The sequence below is a fragment of the Hyaena hyaena genome, unplaced genomic scaffold (genome assembly GCF_003009895.1).
Source record: "Hyaena hyaena isolate Hyena2069 unplaced genomic scaffold, ASM300989v1 scaffold_53, whole genome shotgun sequence".
Classification (NCBI taxonomy): Eukaryota; Metazoa; Chordata; class Mammalia; order Carnivora; family Hyaenidae; genus Hyaena; species Hyaena hyaena.
The window spans coordinates 1555791-1574474 of record NW_024080686.1 but is presented as its reverse complement, the minus strand read 5'-3'; the positions used below and the strand labels follow the sequence as shown (position 1 = coordinate 1574474).

The 18684-nt window shown below is 55.1% G+C and overlaps 1 long non-coding RNA gene across 1 annotated transcript; it reads left to right on the top strand.

Annotated features, from left to right (window-relative positions):
* The first annotated feature begins 7824 nt into the window (after positions 1–7824).
* On the top strand, positions 7825–13914 carry LOC120231159. Its single transcript, XR_005528273.1, has 3 exons — positions 7825–8117; positions 11227–11461; positions 13500–13914. It is a non-coding gene; the product is annotated as an uncharacterized LOC120231159 (long non-coding RNA).
* The last annotated feature ends 4770 nt before the right edge of the window (positions 13915–18684 follow it).

Sequence of the window (18684 nt, the reverse complement as noted above, 5' to 3'; positions counted from 1 at the left end):
CCGCCCCCCACGGCACAGACTTCACGGGGTTACGGCCTCCTGGGAGATTCGGCCGCGCGTCCCCACCCCAGGAGGCTCATCTGACTGACTCAGGAGAGGCTGAGAATTGGTCGCCATGGTGTCTTTACCTTCTCTGGACAAGAGAATTAACCGCGTTTAGGAATCGTCCTTTCCTAACGTCCCGGGGGTGCGAAAGAAGAAGGCAGAGGCAGCCTTTGGAAAGCAGGGGAGGCTCACTGGGCTGGGGTTCAGTCCCAGTCCTACGGGGGAGGGGCCCCCGCCCGGCCCCAGCGCGACCCAGGGCCGCCCGGCCGCGACCCCCTCCCACGGATCCCCCACCCCTCCCACGCCGGCAGTGCCAGACACGACTTAGCGCCCTCGTGCCAACGTCACACGAACCCCGGTCCTCGCAGCGGCCGCTCCGCGGAGGAGACAGACCACAGCACGTCAGGGACGCACTACGCGCGCGGCGTTGGGGAGGCCGGGAGGCGGTAAACGGGCCGGGACGCGCGGACAGGAAGTGGGGCGGCTGAGTCCGGAAGTGGGGCGGCTGAGTCCGGAAGGGGGAGGGGGCGCGAATGAGTCCGGAAGTGGGGACGGCTGAGTCCGGAAGTGGGGGGGGCGCGAATGAGTCCGGAAGTGGGGCGGCTGAGTCCGGAAAGGGGGGGGGGGCGAATGAGTCCGGAAGTGGGGGCTGATGAGTCCGGAAGTGGGGACGGCTGAGTCCGGAAGCGGGGATGGCTGAGTCCGGAAGCGGCTCCTGAGACGGTACCTATGCTCCGTCGCCTGTTGAGGACCACGTGCCGGGAATGGGCTTCTGGAAGGGCTGTTTCCTTCCCGCTTCCTGCTGGGTGCTTGGCGCTCGTTATCTCACTAAACCTGACACCTTGTGAAAATCTGCTTTACAGATGGAGAAACTGAAGCCCGGACAGAGAAGAGACTTGCTCAAGGTCCCCTAACTAGTACGGAGTGGGGCCAGGGTTTGTCCAAGTCGGCCTGACTGAAGACTCACACGCTTGGGGCGCCCGGGTGGCTCAGTCCATTGAGCGTCCGACTTCGGCTCAGGTCATGATCTCTCAGTTTGCGAGGTTTGCGAGTTCAAGCCCCGCGTCGGGCTCGCTGCTGCCAAGGGCAGAGCCTGCTTTGGGTGCTCTGCCCCTCACTTGCTCGTTCTCACAATAAATAAATAAATAAATAAATAAATAAATAAACTTAATTATAATAATAATAAAAAAAGACTTACACCTTTAATCCACATTTTCCCCCAGAGCCTGAACCAAAACGTGCCTCCGGACACTCCATGTACAGATGCTACACGTGGCAAAAAATCCTCTTCTGGTTGAGGTTATCAAAGAGAGCTTCCTGGACGAAGAGGTATGTGAACAGTCCTTGAAGGCTATATAGGATTTCAGTAGCTAGACATATATCAGATCTGAGGGAGGAGTGGACAAATGTGTGCAATTGCGAGAAGCACATAGAGGAGGCAGTGAATGCACCCATTTGACAGGAACTACACATAGGGGCACCTGGGTGACTCAGTTGGTTAAGCGTCTGACTCTGGCTCGGGTCATGATCTCATGATTCGTGGCTTTGAGCCCTGCATTGGGCTCCACACATCCAGCATGGAGCCTGCTTGGGGTTCTCTCTCTACCTCTCTCTGCCCCTCCCCTGCTCTCTCTCTTTCTCTCTCTCTCTCAATAAATAAATAAACTTAAAAAACAAAAAAAGGGAATTAAGAAGGAACAGTGGGACTGGGCTGGGGAGGGGTGGACAAGCCTGTGAGGCTCTGAACAAGGGCTGGTTCCTCAGTACTTTCGGCCTGATGGGCTGAGTCCAGACGCTCTGAGCACAGGCTAGGGTCCCGTTGCTACGGAACCCTCAAGGCAGAGTCAGTGCCCACTGCACTGAGCTTGGGGAGGGCATGACCTCTGCCGGCAGGTGTCCCCCACCCACGGGAGGCCCTCGCACCCTTGAGGCAATCAATTCTCAAATCCTACCAGCGCCCAGGTGACCTCCTCCCTCATTTTCTGATCTTGTCCCAGCTCCCACTGGTCCTTTCCTTTCTTTCCTGCTCCCCGCTTGCCTGCGCGCTGGCACGATTAGAGTGAACCGCTTTCACGGGGCACAGCCCCCGGGGCCTCTGAGAGGTTCCTGGGCCTGTGGAGGCAGCAGCTTCACAGAAAATCCAGGACCCCAGGATTTCCTGGGCTGGAAGCTCCTCCCTGGAGCGAGGACATCTGTCAGTGCAGGTGTTGATGATGCAGACATGTCATTAGCTGTTGGGCCTGTGAAGCCCACAGGCAGGGCGGGCAGGGTGGGTTTGACCTTGACCATGACCAAGGGCTCAGAGAGGAGCAGCGGGTCCCAGCCTGGAGGAAACACAGAGCTGAATATGGACTGCTCCCCACTTTCTCCCCATACAGGGATTCTTGGAGGGAGCCTATACTTTGAGGGACCCTGGGGACAATGGGGTCATGGATGTGAGCACCACTGGGAAAGGGCGAGCCCCCTCCCTGCTAGGCAGATGTGGGGGTTCAAAGTGTGGAGACTGCCTGAGCCCCTCACTGGCAAGCCCTTCTCCAGAAAACCTGGTGGGGATGAGCCTGGGCCGAGCAGGGCTGGTGTGGGAAATACTTCCAGGCCCCCGACGGGACACTGGGGGCCCACAAAGCCGGAGGGAGGCATTCGCAGATGGGAAGGTGGACACGGCAGAGCAGACTGCCCTCCGGGTCCGGGCTCTCCATCAGCCAAGGTGCTCCAGCGCACACCTGGGTGCCCACTCAGCGGGGAGGCCGTGAACCTCCAGCCCCGGGCGGGCACCAAGGAGCTGGGAGAGCGGTCCCCGGACCAGCAGCATAGGCATCGGCATTGCTGATGAGCTCCAGGCTCCGTGCTTCAGGGGGGGGAGGGGGGGTTGGGGGGGGTGGGAAGTACCATCTGCGCTAGGCCTGCCCCCTGCAACAAGCAGGGCCAGGAGCAGAAGCAGACTGTGGGGGGTGGGGGGGGAGCAGGGAAGCAGGCACCTCAGAGACATCTGGATCAGGCTCCTTGACCTTCAACATCTAATCTCCCAGAGGTCAGAAAGGTTAAATACTGTGTCCAAAGCCACCTTGCCAGGAAGTGGAAGAACCAAAATATGAGACGGCATCTCGGGGACCCTGAAGCCACCCTCTACGCTATGCCACCCACACCTTCTTGTTTTCCGCCCGATTCATTCAAGAAGAACCTTTGCACAGAAACGAAGGCTTTGTCCTGAAATCCCACCAGCTTCCCTGTACACAGGTAGGGGTGGGGGGTGGGAGGGAGTCCAGGAAGGGAGTGGGAGGCTCCTTCTCCCAAAGCAGCGCCACCCCGTGTGTTTCCTGGCCTGGCCCCTGCTCTAAACCGGAGCCGCTGCCCTGCCTCGGCTGCGTTTCTAAACTGTGCTCAAGGCCTTCCTCTGCGGCCTTTTCAGGCTCTTATTGCAGCCATCCATCATGAGCTTTCCTTCTTCCCTCCTGCACTCGCTCCTTCTGGAAGGAGCCCCCCACCCCCACCCCTGCCCCTCATCCTCAGGGAGGCCCCAGCCCCAGCGCTGCTTCCTGGTTGCTCCCTTGGCCCGGATGGTGTCTCTGATGGGTTCTTCCCAGCGAAAGCATCTCTTCCGGCCCCGAAGCCTGCTTCTTCCCCATCAGGACCCTGTCCTGGTCGCCCGTCCCGTGGCTGTCTTTCTCTGAGCAGACCGCACCTCTGAGCGCAGCCAGGCACCTCCCACACTCCTGGCCCCCCGGCGCTGGCCACGCTTCCTTCTTTCCCAGCTGCTTCTTCCATCCTGAGCCCCCATGACTTCCTCTCTCCCTGCACCTTCTTCCTTCAGCCTCCATGCGTGGCTGACATCTAGCAGAAGAAAGGGATTCGTATTCGTGGTACTTACATCTCAGGTAGGCCTGTGCCCTGGAGTGTATGTATCTCAGGTGAACCTCACAACAGCCCTTGCAGGTTCGTGGGCCCAAAGAGCAACATGCTTTCTGTACATGCGTGTGCATGCGTGTGCACATGCGAGGGGTAGAGTGGATGTTTAGTGAGCACCTACTCCGTGTGTGTGTGTGTGTGTGTGTGTGTGTACGTGTGTGTACACAAGCTGTAATGAGTGTTGATGTTTAGTGAGCACCTACTATGTGTCAGGTGCCCTGTGAGGCCCTTTGCCCCATGTGTGCAGGGGCGGGGAGGCAGGCTCTAGCTTCAGCCAAAGGGTACACCCGCTATGCTCCAAAAACCCTTCAGGGACTAGAGTGTGGGCTCCAATAAGCCCCTGTTTCATATGAGGATTGAGGAACCCCCCGGGGCCTGAGGGAAACCCCAGCCAGGTGGGCAGGCTGGGCCTGGAACAGAACCTGGTCTTTGGGAAGAACTGAGTGATCCTGAGCCAGAGTCTGGGAGCCCCGCTCAGTGTCTTCTCCGCCTGTGTGTGCTCAGACCTGAGCCCCAAGGAAACCGTGACTGTGCGGTGGACCCCAATGTGCGTGGGCGATAACAGCCGTTTAGGGCCAAGCCCATAGTGCTCTGGGACCTAACAGATGCCAGAAGGGGGGACAGGGACACTGGCCACAGCACACCTCCCACCGGCAGTAGACAGTGTGGGGGGGGGGGAATGGAGCCGAGTGGGGGAGGGGCCAAGTATGAGCCTCAGACACGGGGAGCAGCCCCCACACCATAGAGGCAGAGGGAGGCCTCCTGGCAGCAGGTATCACTCTGGGTAACCAAGTGGGGAAACGGAGACCCAGGAAGACGAGGGTAGGGACCTCTTACGCTACTCAGGCAAGTGTAGGTTAGTTAGGAGGGGGTCGGGCCACTGGCCCAACTGCCCATTGGTTCATTTCCACAGCGGACCCAGGACATAGGCCGAGAGAGGTCAGGTCCCCTGTGTCAGGTCACTGGTCTGAGAGGTGGTCCTGGCTGGGATTTGAATCACGTGGGGCCTGTAAAGAGGGTAGGAAGGAGAGAGGCCTGCCTCAGAGGGTCTAATGTTAGCCAGGATAACTTTGAAAAAACAACGTCCCGGGTACCTGGGTGGCTCAGTCAGCTGAGCTTCCACCTCTTGGTTTTGGCTCCGTTCATGATCTCATGGTTCATGAGTTCAAGGCCTTGTGAGTTAGAGCCCCGCATCGGGCTTTTCCCTAATGGCACTGAGATTCTCTCTCTCTCTGTGCTTCCCCTGCTCATGCTCTCTCTCTCTCAAAATAAATAAATAAGCTTTAAAAAAAAAAAAAAAAAAAGACAATGTCGCACTCCTTCCTGACACGTGGCCTGCAGTGCCTTCCTTCCGTGGAGCACAGTACGGAGGGAGAGAAGAGTAAGTTTACGTTTGGATTTGCTCTCAATCCAAGGTGCATAGGTTAAGTGGCGGCTCCCATAAACCTGTGTCCCAGTACCTGTGAATGTGGCTGATTTGGAAATGGGGTCTTTGCAGAGGTCATTAAGTTAAGGATCGTGAGATGAGGCTCTCTTGGATTTAGCGTGACTGACGAGGGGGAAGGAGGTCCGAGACACAGAGACAAAGAGGAGAAAGGCCACGTGAAGATGGAGCAGAGATTGGAGTGACACAGCCAGAAGCCAACGACTTCCAGGAGCCACCAGGAGCTGGGAGAGACAGGGACTGTCCCCTGGAGCTTCTGGAGGGAGCGCAGTCCTGCTTACACCCTCATCTCGGACTTCGGGCCTGAGGAACAGAGAAAGTACTTCTGCTGTTTGAAGCAACCGTGATTGTGGGATTTTGTTACCGCAGCCACAGGAAGCTAATAATACACAGGACAGAGGTTCTCGCCCCGAGCCCGCCTAGCTTCCTCCTTCCGCTCACGGCCGCTCTGCTCCCTGGGACCTCGGAAACAGCACCCCCGAGTGGAGAGTCCCTCTCGCGGATTCTAGGCCCGGCCAAGTAGAGGTGAAGGCCCCTCGGGCCCACCCGCCAGCCCAGAGACGGCGCCCGGTGGGGGCGGGGGGGGCACGGCGGTGAGCAGCCCACACCTGACTCCACATCACTGTCACTCTCTCTGCAGCTGGGCCTTGAAGAACATGGCATTAGAGGAGGGGCTGCTGAGGATTTGCTATGAGTCCCACCCACGTGGATGGACACGGATTTTGCTTTGTCCCTTTTTGTGCTTTCTCCCCTTTCCAGCCCCAGGAACCGCTCATCCTTCAAGGCCACCCCAAAACCATTTCCTTTGTGAAACGTCACTTGACCCCCTTCCCTGTCCCAGGCAGAGTGGGTCCCCACGCTTTTCGCCTCCTTCCTTGGCCTCTTCCTGGTGTCTGCTCCACCTTCACCTCCTGTGTCCCTAGCACAGGTGGCAGAGTTCCGGGGTGATGAGTCGGGCTTCTCAGTCCCCTTGGGTGATGCTCCTGACGGCATGATCAGGACTCACACACCTGGATCTCAACCCCTCTCTCTACTCCGTTCACTCCCCAAAGGACAAGTTTATTAGTTTTATTTATTTTGAGAGAGAAAGGGACAGGGAAAGAGAGAGACCCCCCAAGTAGGCTCTGCGCTGACGGCACAGAGCCTGATGCAGGGCTAGAACTCACGACCTGTGAGATCACGGCCCGAACCGAAATCAAGAGTCAGACACTTAGGGGCACCTGTTAAGGTCAGTTACGTATCCAACTTCAGCTCAGGTCATGATCTCACAGTTCATGAGTTCAAGCCCCACATCAGGCTCTGTGGAGCCTGGAGCCTGCTTCAAATTCTGTGTCTCCCCCTCTCCCTGCCCCTTCCCAGCTCACACTCTATTTCTCTCAAATATAAACAAACAGTAAAAAAAACTTTTTTAATAAGTCAATAATAAATAAAAGAGTCAAATGCTTAACCAACTGAACCACCCAGGTGCCCCTACTCACAGAAGGACAAGTGAGTGAACAGATATAGTGGGAAACCCATTTTGGGTTCATATGTGCAGGAAATGTGTCAAGTAACCAGCATTTACTAAACGACTATGCACTAGATGCTACATCTTTTCTTGATTTTGTTTTTTTCCCCACTGTAATGTCTACTCTTCACTGCCTCCAGAAAGCTTTTTTTATACAGCTTTATGGAGGTATAACTGCCATACAGGAAATTGCATGTAGTTAGAGTGGACAATCTGAGCAGTTTGACATGCGTAGTGTATGTCCATGAACCCACCGCCACCCAAATTTCCTGGTGCCTCTCGGCCCCCATGGCCCCCATCCGTGGTCCCCGCAGACCCCTCCACCTCCAGGCAGCCACTGATCTTTCTGTCATATAGAAGAGTTTGCATTTTCTAGAATTTTCTATAAATGGAATCATGCAGTATGTCTTTTTCTTTTGTCTGGTGATGTTTAGGCGATGTTTAACTTTTTAAGAAACCACCAGATTCATACCATAAGACACTCTTAAATACAGAGAACAAACTGAGGGTTGCTGGGGGGGGAGGGAGGGGATGGGTTACACGGGTGATGGGCACTAAGGAGGGCACTTGTTGGGATGAGCAGTGGGTGTTATATGTAAGTGATGAATCACTAAATTCTACACCTGAAACCATTAAAAAGAAAGAAAGAAGAAAAAAGAAGGAAGGAAGGAAGAAGAAAAAAAGAAATAAGAAAAAAGAAACAAGAAAGAAAAGAAGGAAAGAAAGAAGGAAAGAAGAAAGAAAGAAGGAAAGAAAGAAGGAAAGAAGAAAGAAAGAAGAAAGAAAAGAAAGAAGAAAAAGAAGAAAGAAGGAAGGAAAGAAAGAAGAAAGAAAGAGAAAGAGAGAGAGAGAGAGAAAGGAAGAAAGAAAGAAAGGAAGGAAGAGAGAAAGAAAGAACCACCAAACTGTTTTCCAAAACAGCAGCCCCAGTTTCCTTTCCTGCCAACGAAGTGTGAGGCTTCCAGTAGCTCCACATCCCCGTTAGCGCTTGATGAGGTCAGCCGGTCCCATCTCAGCCGCCCGGTGGGTGCGCGGAGGCAGCTCGCGGGCATCAGCTGCATTTCCCTGGTGACGCCGGAGTGTGAGCGGAAGCTTGGCTCGGGCCATCTGCCCCGGTTCCCGCAGCTTCCCCGGGAGGGAGTGGGTTGGCCCCATTTCACAAGGAGGAAGCCTGGATCCGCGCCCTTGCGCCTCCTGCCTGAGGTCACCCAGCTGGTGAGCGCTAGAACCAGGGTTGTCCCTATTGCCCAAGTTCTTGCCTCCTGAGCTGCCAAATCCTCTGTGACCCCATTAACCCTGAGCTGCTCTGGGCCTCAGTTGGGGTGAGAGCACACGAGCTTCCGGAAGGGGATGTGTCTGAGGTGGAGAAGAGTCCGCCGGGGCCTCCCTCGGCTCCCTCCCAGGCTCCCGTCCTCCGAGGCCAGTACACCGCCAGCACTTGGCCCGGCGCCTGGCAGGTGGCCTCTGTTGTGTCACACCCGCCTCCCGCCCCTCCCTGTGAGAGCTGCCTCCCCCCACCCACCCTGGGGTTTCCCCTCGTCTCTGCAGGGGAAGTGCTCCCCGGGGCTCCCAGTTGCCTCGGAATCGCCCTCCCGTCCCCGGAGCTCGGGAGGCCGGCTGCCCCTCGCTGTGGGCAGACAGGCGGGTGGCCCGGCGTCCCGGGTGCGGAAAGGTCTCCTGAGCTGCTTCGTCCACCTCAGCCACGGCCTCAGATTCCGCGGGTGGACGAAGCTCCTCCGAGTCAGGGGAGGCCATCTTGGGCAACGGCTTCCTCCCCAGCATAAGTGTGTGGGCGCGTGCACACACACACACACACACACACGCAGACACACACGAGACTAGTCTTCTCAGAGCACAGGGGTGCTTACCTCTCTGGGGTAAGCCGCCCCTCCAGAATCACAGGGCTCAAAATCTAATGCTAGGAGCTTCCTGTTCTCCCCCGTGTTCCTCACCACGGGGAGGGTCCCACGGTGGCCTTTCAGGAAGCTGCCTCCTCTTCCTCCCCCGCCCATCCTTTCCCCTCCCCTCCCCGCCACACCCCACCCCGGCCTGGGGCTGCGGCTACCTGTGCACGGGTCACCTCCCCTCAGGGCCTGGAACAGCGTGGGGGGGCAGGGGGGGCTCGGTACCTGCGGAGGAAGGTGGGCCCCTGGAGTTGATGCGTTAGGCTTACCTCAGTTTCCTTCGGGGCTAAAAGCTTCATAAAAGTACAATGGTCTGTTTTGCTCGTTTGGCTGCTTGAAGGTGGAGGGGTGTGTCCAGGGGCTCTGGGCCTGCGTTCTGGGTTTGAACCCTGTTCCCCTGGGCAGTTCTGGCCGGTGACCTCAGGCTGTGACTCAGTTTTTCTGGCTAACAGGCTTCACAAAGCCTGCCTGAAAATCTGGCTTGAGGAATAAATTAACAGAGCAATAGCATATTAAGGGCCCGTCCTGAGCCCCCAGGAAGAAGTTATGTGCCGGCGCTGTCCCCGACTCATGTCCCCGTCCCCATGCCCTACCCCTGCCTCGGACACGCAGTCGGTCCCAGCAGAGGCAGTGCCCTGGGCTAGTAAGGAGGCTGAGGGCAGTGGTCTTGGAAGCGATGCCTGGGGTGAGCCTCAAATAGTGGGGCGGCCTTGAATGCCGTGCCAAGAGTCCACACTTCAGGCTGCCAAAGTCAGAATAAATGGGCAGAGAAGAGCCCCACGGGTTCTGGGTCCTGTCCCTCCTTTACTCTCATTAGAAGGGGAGGGGGGGAGAGGTAGTCAGCGGCTGCACAACAACCATAAATCAGAGGAGGGACCAGGCAAGTTTCCAGACCTTGAAACAGCTGACCTGCTCCAGGAATTCTGTAGCTGCTGTGACCAAAAGCAGGGCCACACCCCAGTCCCCACCACGCCCCAGGGCAGGGCGGGGAGCTCGGGCCCAATGGCAACACCAGGAACCAGTACCGCCCTCAACCACACAGCCCTCCGCTGCCCTGCTCTTGAATGGGGCGGGGGAGGGGTGCGATGTGGGCAGAACCCTGAGTCCTAGGAAGACAGCCGCGAAAGTGGGGGGCTAGAGCACACCAAGCAGAGGGGACCCCGAGGGACCCAGAGCAAAGACCTGCACATGCTGGGACAGAGAGATACAGCCAGTGCAGCCTGTGACAGGTGGACAGACAGACAGACAGAGAAGACGGCAGATGGGGCGCTCAGCTAAACAGAGCTCTATGCCCCCAGCAGCACAGCCTCAGAGCAAACACCAGGCTGGTGGTGTCACAGGAGGGGGGTCAGCTGGCTCAAATGCCCCGCCCCCGCCCAGTAAGTTTGAGTAAGATGCAGACAGAGTTGAGTAAAGACTAGAGAAACCTACCCACCCCCCGCACCTCCTCCCCACTGGAGGCCTCACACCTGCTCCAGAGCCCCAGGCCAGAGGCAAGTAGTCCCTATTTGACTGTATTTAAAATTTTTTTTTCATGTTTGTTTATTTTTGAGAGAGAGAGACAGAGTGTGAGCAGGGGCGGGGCAGAGAGAGAGGGAGACACAGAATCGGAAACAGCTCCAGGCTCTCAGCTGTCAGCACAGACCCTGACGCGGGGCTCAAACCCATGAACCACGACGAGATCATGACCTGAGCTGAAGTCGGACGCTCAACCGACTGAGCCACCCAGGTGCAGGTGCCCCAAGAAGTCCCTATTTTATTGTATTTTATTTTTTAATGTTTTATTTATTTCTGAGAGAGAGAGAGAGGTGGTATGAGCAGGGGAGGGTCAGAGAGAGGGAGACACAAAATCCAAAACAGGCTCCAAGCTCTGAGCCGTCAGCACAGAGCCCGACGCGGGGCTCGAACCCACGACCCATGAGATCATGACCTGAGCCAAAGTCGGACGCTTAACCAACTGAGCCACCCAGGCGCCCCAAGAAGTCCCTATTTTAAATCAAATTTGGGACTTGACATTTTAAAGTTCCGGATGGGGGGCTGCGTGGGGGGGCTCAGGCGGTTAAGCACCCCACTCTTGGTTTTAGCTCAGGTCATGATCTCATTTTTATGAGTTTGAGCCCCGCATTGGGCCCTGCGCTGACAGTGCGGAGCCTGCTGGGGATTCTCTCTCTCTCTCTCTCTCTGCCCCTCCCCTGCTCGCACTGTCTCCATCTCTCTCAAAATAAATAAATAAAAACTTTTTAAAAAATTAAAAAAACAGCAACGGAACACCAAAGTCCCGGATGGGGAGAATTTGTATTAACGAAGGGCAACCAGAAAGGTTACAGGGCTGCCTGAGACTTCAGCAGGGCCAGGGGGCGCCTCCACTGACCGAATCAAGAAAGACAAGGGAGAAACTTCTTTATGATTCCATCCCACAGTCCTGCCCTGTGGCACGTTGGTCCCCTTGGGTCTGAAGGTGCAAGACCAAGGCTGAGAGAGCTCTGGACAGGTGGGCCTGCGTCTCCTACCTGTGAGGTTAAGCCCTGCTGGTAAGCAGTAAGCAGACCCATCCAACTCCACGTTCCTGCACGTGCTGCCTCGGAGAGAAGCTTCTGGTCCAGGAAGAGGAGGCAGCCACGTAATGCTACTATGGAAAAAATAAAGCAGAATCCAGTAAGTGCCACAGTAACCCCGAAAGTGGGATGCTGACCGAGAACAGAGGAGGAAGCCACATCTGAGTGGTGGGGGTGGGGGTGGAAACCAGGGAGGTTCCCCGGAGGAGGTGACATTTACACTGGGCCTTGAAGGCAGAACTTCAGGAAGCAGAGAAAGAAAATAGCTTTTCATGAGGAGTTTTGAATGCACTCCTTCCAGTAACTCCCTCTCTCCCCTCCCCCAACATTTACATGGACTCTATCAGGAAGTAACCGTCCACTTTCTTACCTAGATTTTTCCATTTCACATACAAAAAATAAATAAACAAAAAACCAAACCTAAAACGAAACAAAACACCTCTAATTTTCTTTCTTGGAATTCTTCCTTCTAAAACACTTACCCAGGGGCGCCCGGGTGGCTCAGTTGGTTAAGTGTCCGACTCTTGATTTCGGCTGCGGTCATGATCTCACGGTTGGTGAGTTCGAGCCCGGCTTTGGGCTCCGTGCTGACAGTGCAGAGCCTGCTTGGGATTCTGTCTCTCCCTTTCTCTCTGCCCCTCCCGCCTCCCTCCTCTCTCTCTCAAAAAATTAAATAAACTAAAACACTCCTCTACTCAACACCTATTTATGAAGCGCCAGCTACCTACCAGGCATTAGTGGCGTCGTCTAACTCTCTTAACCTCAACAGTCTTTGACGTGCACACCAGTATTTCCCCCGATTTACAGATGAGGAAACTGGAGGACAGAGAGGTTAAGCAAGTTGCCCAAGGTCTCCCAGCGAGTAACTAGCAAAACTGAGACTTGGGTCCAAGTCGTTGGGCTCCAGAGTCTAGAAGCTGCCCCTTTACCTTCCGTTGCTGTTTCTCTGATAGACAGTTCAGTGTGATGGGCCGTTTGGAAGGCGGAAGACAGTGTGCCCGCTGCTGTTTCACGATCTCGCACAAGCGGACGCGATACTTCCCAGGGTCCGAGGGAGGCCGTTCTGTGCAGCCACAAGCGGCCTACGGCTCCCGCCGCTTCTGGGGCTCAGTCGGAGGAGGAGAAAAAGCCACCAAGGAGACAGGGGCAGGGCATCACAGGGACCAGAGAGACCTCCACCGTGGGGACCCTGGCCTCCACGGAGGGACCCGTGGGGCTTGAGGGTTGAGTGAACCGAGACCCCCCGTGGCCACCCTCGCTGCCACGGGCTGGTCATCCCAGCCTCCTGTGACTTCTCCCTCAGCCACGTGCTTCACTGGGTCCTCCCATCCCCCGCCCCGCGTGCAACCAGATCTGCACCTCGCACGCCGACCTTCGGTCCCCACCCCACCCCGTGACTGCAGGACCCCAGCATTTCCCATCTGAGCAGAGGCGGTCACTTCCTAACCAGGTTTCCTGTCCCCATAAATCATCTGCCAGTTCCCAAGTCATTTCTTAAAGTGAAACTCTTATTATAGCACTTCCCCTCCTCAAGAAGCGTTTGTGGCTCCCTAGTAACTTACTGGAATAAATGGAAACCGTGCAGCCCGGTGGCGGGGCTTTCACCCTTCCCTCCCAGGCCACTAGCCTTCTCTCACTGGTCCCCTTCGCCTCCCTGACCCGTCTCCCCCTGCCTCCTCGCCGGCCCCACCCCCGTGCTCAGCCCCACATCGTCCCTCCTGCCTCCCCAAGTATGGATCTGTCCCGACCCAGCTCAGGACTCCTTGGACCACCCTAGATGAAAGCAGTTGCTGCTTTGAATTTCTGAGGCTCCTTTTGTTGGGGACAGCAATTGGTCACCCTTGCTCTACGCTGTCTTGTCTGATTCCCAGACACCAGTGAGTCATGCCCAAGTTCACCCTGGTGGTGAAAACACCCAACGTCACCCGGCACAGAGGCAGTGAGAACAATATTGCTTTAGGGTCAAGTCCTAGCTCTGTCATCTGCAAACAGAGTAACCCGGAGTAAGTCCCTAAGGGCCCTGAACCTCAGTTTCCTCATCTGTTAAATGGGGATAAAAACCACTTCCCAGACTTGCCAGGAGGATTAAACAGGGAGTTGCATGTAAATGCTCGACAAATGTCCCCTCCTTCCCTCAGGACCTAGGTGTCTGACGTTGAGCCAAAGCAGGCCTCGGACAAAGCAGGTGGAGGCGACCACAGGAGATAAGTCCTCCGTCTGTGCTTTTATTTTGACATAAAATGCTTCACAGGGTTTTTTCCACAGTAAAATGAGACCCTGACACATATTCAGGGAACTGCCTGTACCTATTTCTCCAAGAACAGAGAGTTAAGGGGAGGACCCACCTCTACTCCACTGAGCCCATGAAGGACACCAAGCCCGTCAAGGGGCCGAGACACCAGCCCGGCCCAGCACCGTAAAAGAAGAGCAGAACAATAAATCCATTTACCAGAGTAAGGGGCTGAGAGCGCAGGCCCGTTCCCGTGCACGTTGATGGCGGGGATGTAAGGTCCGCATCTGCCACGGAGATGTGACACGGAATGGGGGTGGGGGGGGTTCAAGCCCTGCATCGGGCTCTGTGCTGACCATTCGGAGCCTGGAACCTGCTTCAGATTCTGTGTCGCCCTCTCTCTCTGCCCCTCCCCCACTCACACTCTGTCTTTGTCTCGAAAATAAATATTTTAATTTTTTTTTAAAAAAATTCCAAGGAATCTATTGGAAAAGAACTCAAAGGAAGAGAGAATTTAAATTAGGTAGGAAATTAGATTGTCCTTAAGCCCGATGCTGAGATATATGTCCGAAATGGGGATTTTTGTCTGAGTTATAGAGTGAGAGGCTATATTTAACACTAAATAAGAATTAACAAGTGGCTTCGTAAGAGTTTGAGACCCTACGACGTGAAGTGGCCTGGCTGTGTGGCCGTGCAGCAGTGAGCGCAGGGGGTGAGAGGAGGAGGTGTCCCTGTAGACACTCTGACCCCCAGGAGCATCTTCACAAGGGACAGAGGCATCAGCAGCCTGGGCTGACGGCGGACCTCCCGGGACATCACGAGACAAACACTCAGACCCTAGCACAGAGACACAAACCCACTGTAACATGCTATGACCATGATCGGGCTGCCCGGCGTGTCCTGCACACCGGGGACAGTCACACTGGGCCCCACGCTTCCAAGAGTGAGACCATAGTCTTGCACTTGCGTTCATTCCTACTGTGGCCACCTGGAAATTCTAACGAGAATTCTTAAAAACAAGAATTTGCTGGGCCCTCAAATTACTTAGCCTGGTCCTGATGGCATGATGGGAGGGTTGCCCCGTGGGCCCCACAGTGAACGCTCTGCCTTCTGGATCCCATCCTGGGGGCGGGGGTTGGGGGGATAGATACGAGAATGGGTCCTTTGGATAATTGGCTACACTCCCCAGTCTATGAGTCCACAAAAGCACCGAGGGGCAGCTGCTGGGATTTATTTGGCACCGCCCAGGGGAAAGTCTCGTCAGTCCGGGAGCAGATGGCTCCCCCACAACCTCGGATAGACAAATGCTCCCCAGGCTGCCACAGGCCGTGAGAAATGTCACTTAAGAAGGCCCAGCCCCTGGGGCGTCTGAGTGGCTCAGTGGGTTAACCATCCAACTCTTGACTTCAGCGCTCAGGTCAGGATCTCATGGTTCGTGGGTTCAAGCCCTGTGTAGGACTTTGCAGTGAAAGCGCAGAGCCTGCTTAGGATTTTCTGTCTCCCTCGCTCTCTGCCCCTCCCCCACTGGCCCTCCCTCTCGCTCTCTCAAATAAATAAATACCCTTAAACAAAGAAAAAGAATGCCCAGTCCCTCAGCTTGGATTCTATTACTTATAGTCAGAGTGCAGTTACACAAAGTGTATATGTATACCTTGCACCTCTCAGTGAGGCCAACGCCAGGAAGACAGCAGACTATGGTCTCAAAGACCGTCTCGCAAATACCAAAAACCCTTTCAGGTTTATATTGGGAAAACATGGGGCAAAGGTGGGTGGGAGCATTTGGGGAGGCCGTAGAGGTTAAATCTATCACTTTCTTGGAGTCCATCACAGTTGGGGGCTTGCTGGCTCAGGGCAGTCCCTGTTGCTTGAGGCGGTCGTTTTTGTTCCCTTCAGGGAATGTTCTACCCTCAGAGTCTTCTGCCTGAGCCAAGAGCCAAGCGGGAAAGAAGAACTCAGTTATCAAGTTTGAGGTCAAAATGGAGGCAGCTTTCATGCTCAGCAGCCATAGGCACCAGACTCCAGGATGGCACCCAATGACTTTTTTTTAAAATTTTTTTAATGTTTTATTTATTTCTAAGAGAGAGAGAGAGAGAGACAGCGTGAGCAGGGGAGGGTCAGAGAGAGAGGGAGTCACAGACTGAAACAGGCTCCAGGCTCTGAGCTGGCAGTCAGCACAGAGCCCGACGCAGGGCTCGAACCCACGAACCGTGAGATCATGACCTAAGCGAAAGTCGGACGCTTAACTGACCAAGCCACCCAGGCGCCCCCAATGACTTTGCTCCTAATGTGACTCTGCTCTCCTTGAGAGTGGACTGGATTCAGTGAATACAGCAGAAGGGGGGACCTGCCACTTCTGAGGTTAGATTTAACATCACCAAAGACACTGCAACTTCCATTTGCATAGCCCTCGGTCTCCCTTGTCTCTTTGTCTGTCTCTGCCTCTCAGATTACTCTTTCTGAGGGAGCCTGTGGGCCTGGAGAGACCAGGTGGAGTCCCCAGGTGGCCCACAGGGTGCCCTGGAGACCCTCAGCCAACAGCCAGTGAGGAACGGAGGACTCCAGCCAACAGCCCTGCGAGTGAGCCCTCACGCAGTGACTCCTCCTCCAGCCCTTTCCGGTTGGGAGGATGCCCATGTGGCCAACAGCTTGCTTGTCACCTCACAAGACACCCTGGGCAGGGCCATCCAGCTACGCCTCTCCTGGACTCCAGACCCTCAGAAACTGTGACGAGTCAGAGAGAGGATTCGTTCTCAGAAATACCAAATAAAAGCCGTGCTGACTAGTTAGCAGTAGGTTTACACTCTATTGGAAATATGAACGAACCCCACCCCCGACAATGGAGGCCCAAACCTTTACACACTGCACTTGCTGGTTCTTCCCATCTCTGTGTTGCCGATTTTGCAATGAGCATGCGCCAAAGAACAAAAGGAGGAGGGACTTAACGTCGCTGCTCAGCTCAGAGAATGTACATTTGTTCCAATCAGACCACTTTTTTTGCCTTTCACTGGCATAGGCGACATCTGGGTAAGGCTGTGACCTCTGTAGCCCTCAGCCAATGAGGAACCAGGGGAGGGACTTGTGGGCTAGGAGATAAATTGTCTGCTGTGACCTCCCCGCATGTGCCCGTCCATCAGACACCCGCTCTTGCAAAGAATATTGATTAAAGCCTCCCTTCAGCGTGCTCTGCATCTCCATGAGCCTCCTGTGATCGGGTCGATGGGCTTCTTTCTAACAGAAACTGTGGGAGAGAAAACATGTTTGTTGTTTGAAGTTCCTATGCTTGAGGGTACTTGGTACAGATCAACAGAGAATGCGCCCACTTCTGATTCCTCACTACCCCACCCCCGGGAGCCCGGAGTACCCAGGAGAGCCCAGGCACCACCCATGTCTGCGCCCCGGTACGTCCAGGCACACGCAGACATCTGTAAGGACTTTGGGAAAGTCCTTGAGGATGGCTGTCCTTGAAGGATGCTGGGACCTCCAGGCGAATACGATTTGCTGTAGTCACGGTAACCGTGATCGCTTTCTTCTGTGCTCTGGCAGCGAAAATGTGAACTCACATCTGCTAAGTGCACTTCTTAGTGTACGTTCTCCCAAAGGTCAATATTATAAACTTTGAACATGATCCAGGCTTATCTAATATTTACGAAGCACTTACTAAGTACCATGTACCTAATCCTGATAAAAGCCCGGTGAGCTGGAATTATCAATCTCATTTTCAGATGAAACAAGGTGAGAAGTAAAGGAATTTGCCCGAAGTCTCAAAGCAGGTGACAGGCAGGAAAGGAAGTGAAACCCAGGGTCTGGTGATTCTAATATCTCCTGTCTTTCTACCGCACCATCAGCTTCCCCCAGGGTAGGAGGGCACAGAAAGAAGGTGGAGAGGCTGGAGGGGGTGGTTTTTCTGGATTCGGGAGGTTATCTGTTGGCTCCATCTGGGGTCCTTTCTTCTCTTGCTTCAAAGTAGAGACAGAAAATTCCTAGGTGAGTAGAAGTTCGGGTAGACGCCAGCCAATGGTTTTACTTTGTAGGTGCAATCCCAAAGATCACAGCAGCTTGGAGGGCGGGACGGAGGAGGGAGGGTGGGACCCTCAGGAGGCGGAGTCAGTGACTTCGGGCTTTCTAACAGCCAGAGCTACAGCCTGGGGCTGCTTTGGAGGAGAGGACTCCCAGCCTGCGTGGCCTCCTGCCAGGGCATCACAAAGGGCATCACCTCCAGTAAGACAGGCTCCCGACATCTTGAGTATCGTCTTTCACAACCTTGGTAACACTGTTTTACAACAAAAGCCCTGCCTGATGGTAGTTGTGCCTTCAAGATCCCTCAACTGACACCCTGGGCCAGGATGAAAAGTCATTATAAATTTAGTAATACCTTTAAAAGGATATATTTTATTAAACACAATAGCTCATACAGATGTGTTTAAAATAATCCTAAGTACAGAGCAAGGCTCGGAAACATGCGAGCCCCTCAGTGAGGCTGAGAGCATGGTAGCAAACACGTCACCCGCCACCAGGCGCCACCAGACGGGATGACTAGCATCTCCGTGCTGAAGTCCCACAGGGGCCCTGAGCCTGCCCAGACTCGTGAGGGAGCTTTTCCCATCGAACATTTAAGGCTCCCATGCAGCCCCCATCTAACCCAGGCCCCTGTGGATACCCGTACTCAGCCTGCCCAGCTGGAAAGGAAGCCCAGAGCCAGCAGGACTGGCCACCCACAGACATGGCCCTGATCCCTGCGTCATCTGGGCAAGTGGCCCTGCGGCCTCTATAGATGCTCACTGGTGACTTCCCAGAAGTCCCCACCAGGGCCAGGACCACCAACCTCTCCTGTGGGCTGGAGCTCAGAAGCAGGCGAATAAGCCCACAGGTACAGGGGTGAACTGACTGACCCTGGAGAGATTTAAGAAACGCTGGAAAAGGGCACCTGGGTGGCTCAGTCCGTTAAGCGTCCAGCTTCGGCTCAGGTCATGATCTCACGGTTCATGGGTTCGAGCCCCGTGTGGGGCTCTGTGCTAACAGCTCAGAGCCTGGAGCCTGTCCTCGGATTCTGTGTCTCCCTTTCTCTCTGACCCTCCCCTGCTCATGCTCTCTCT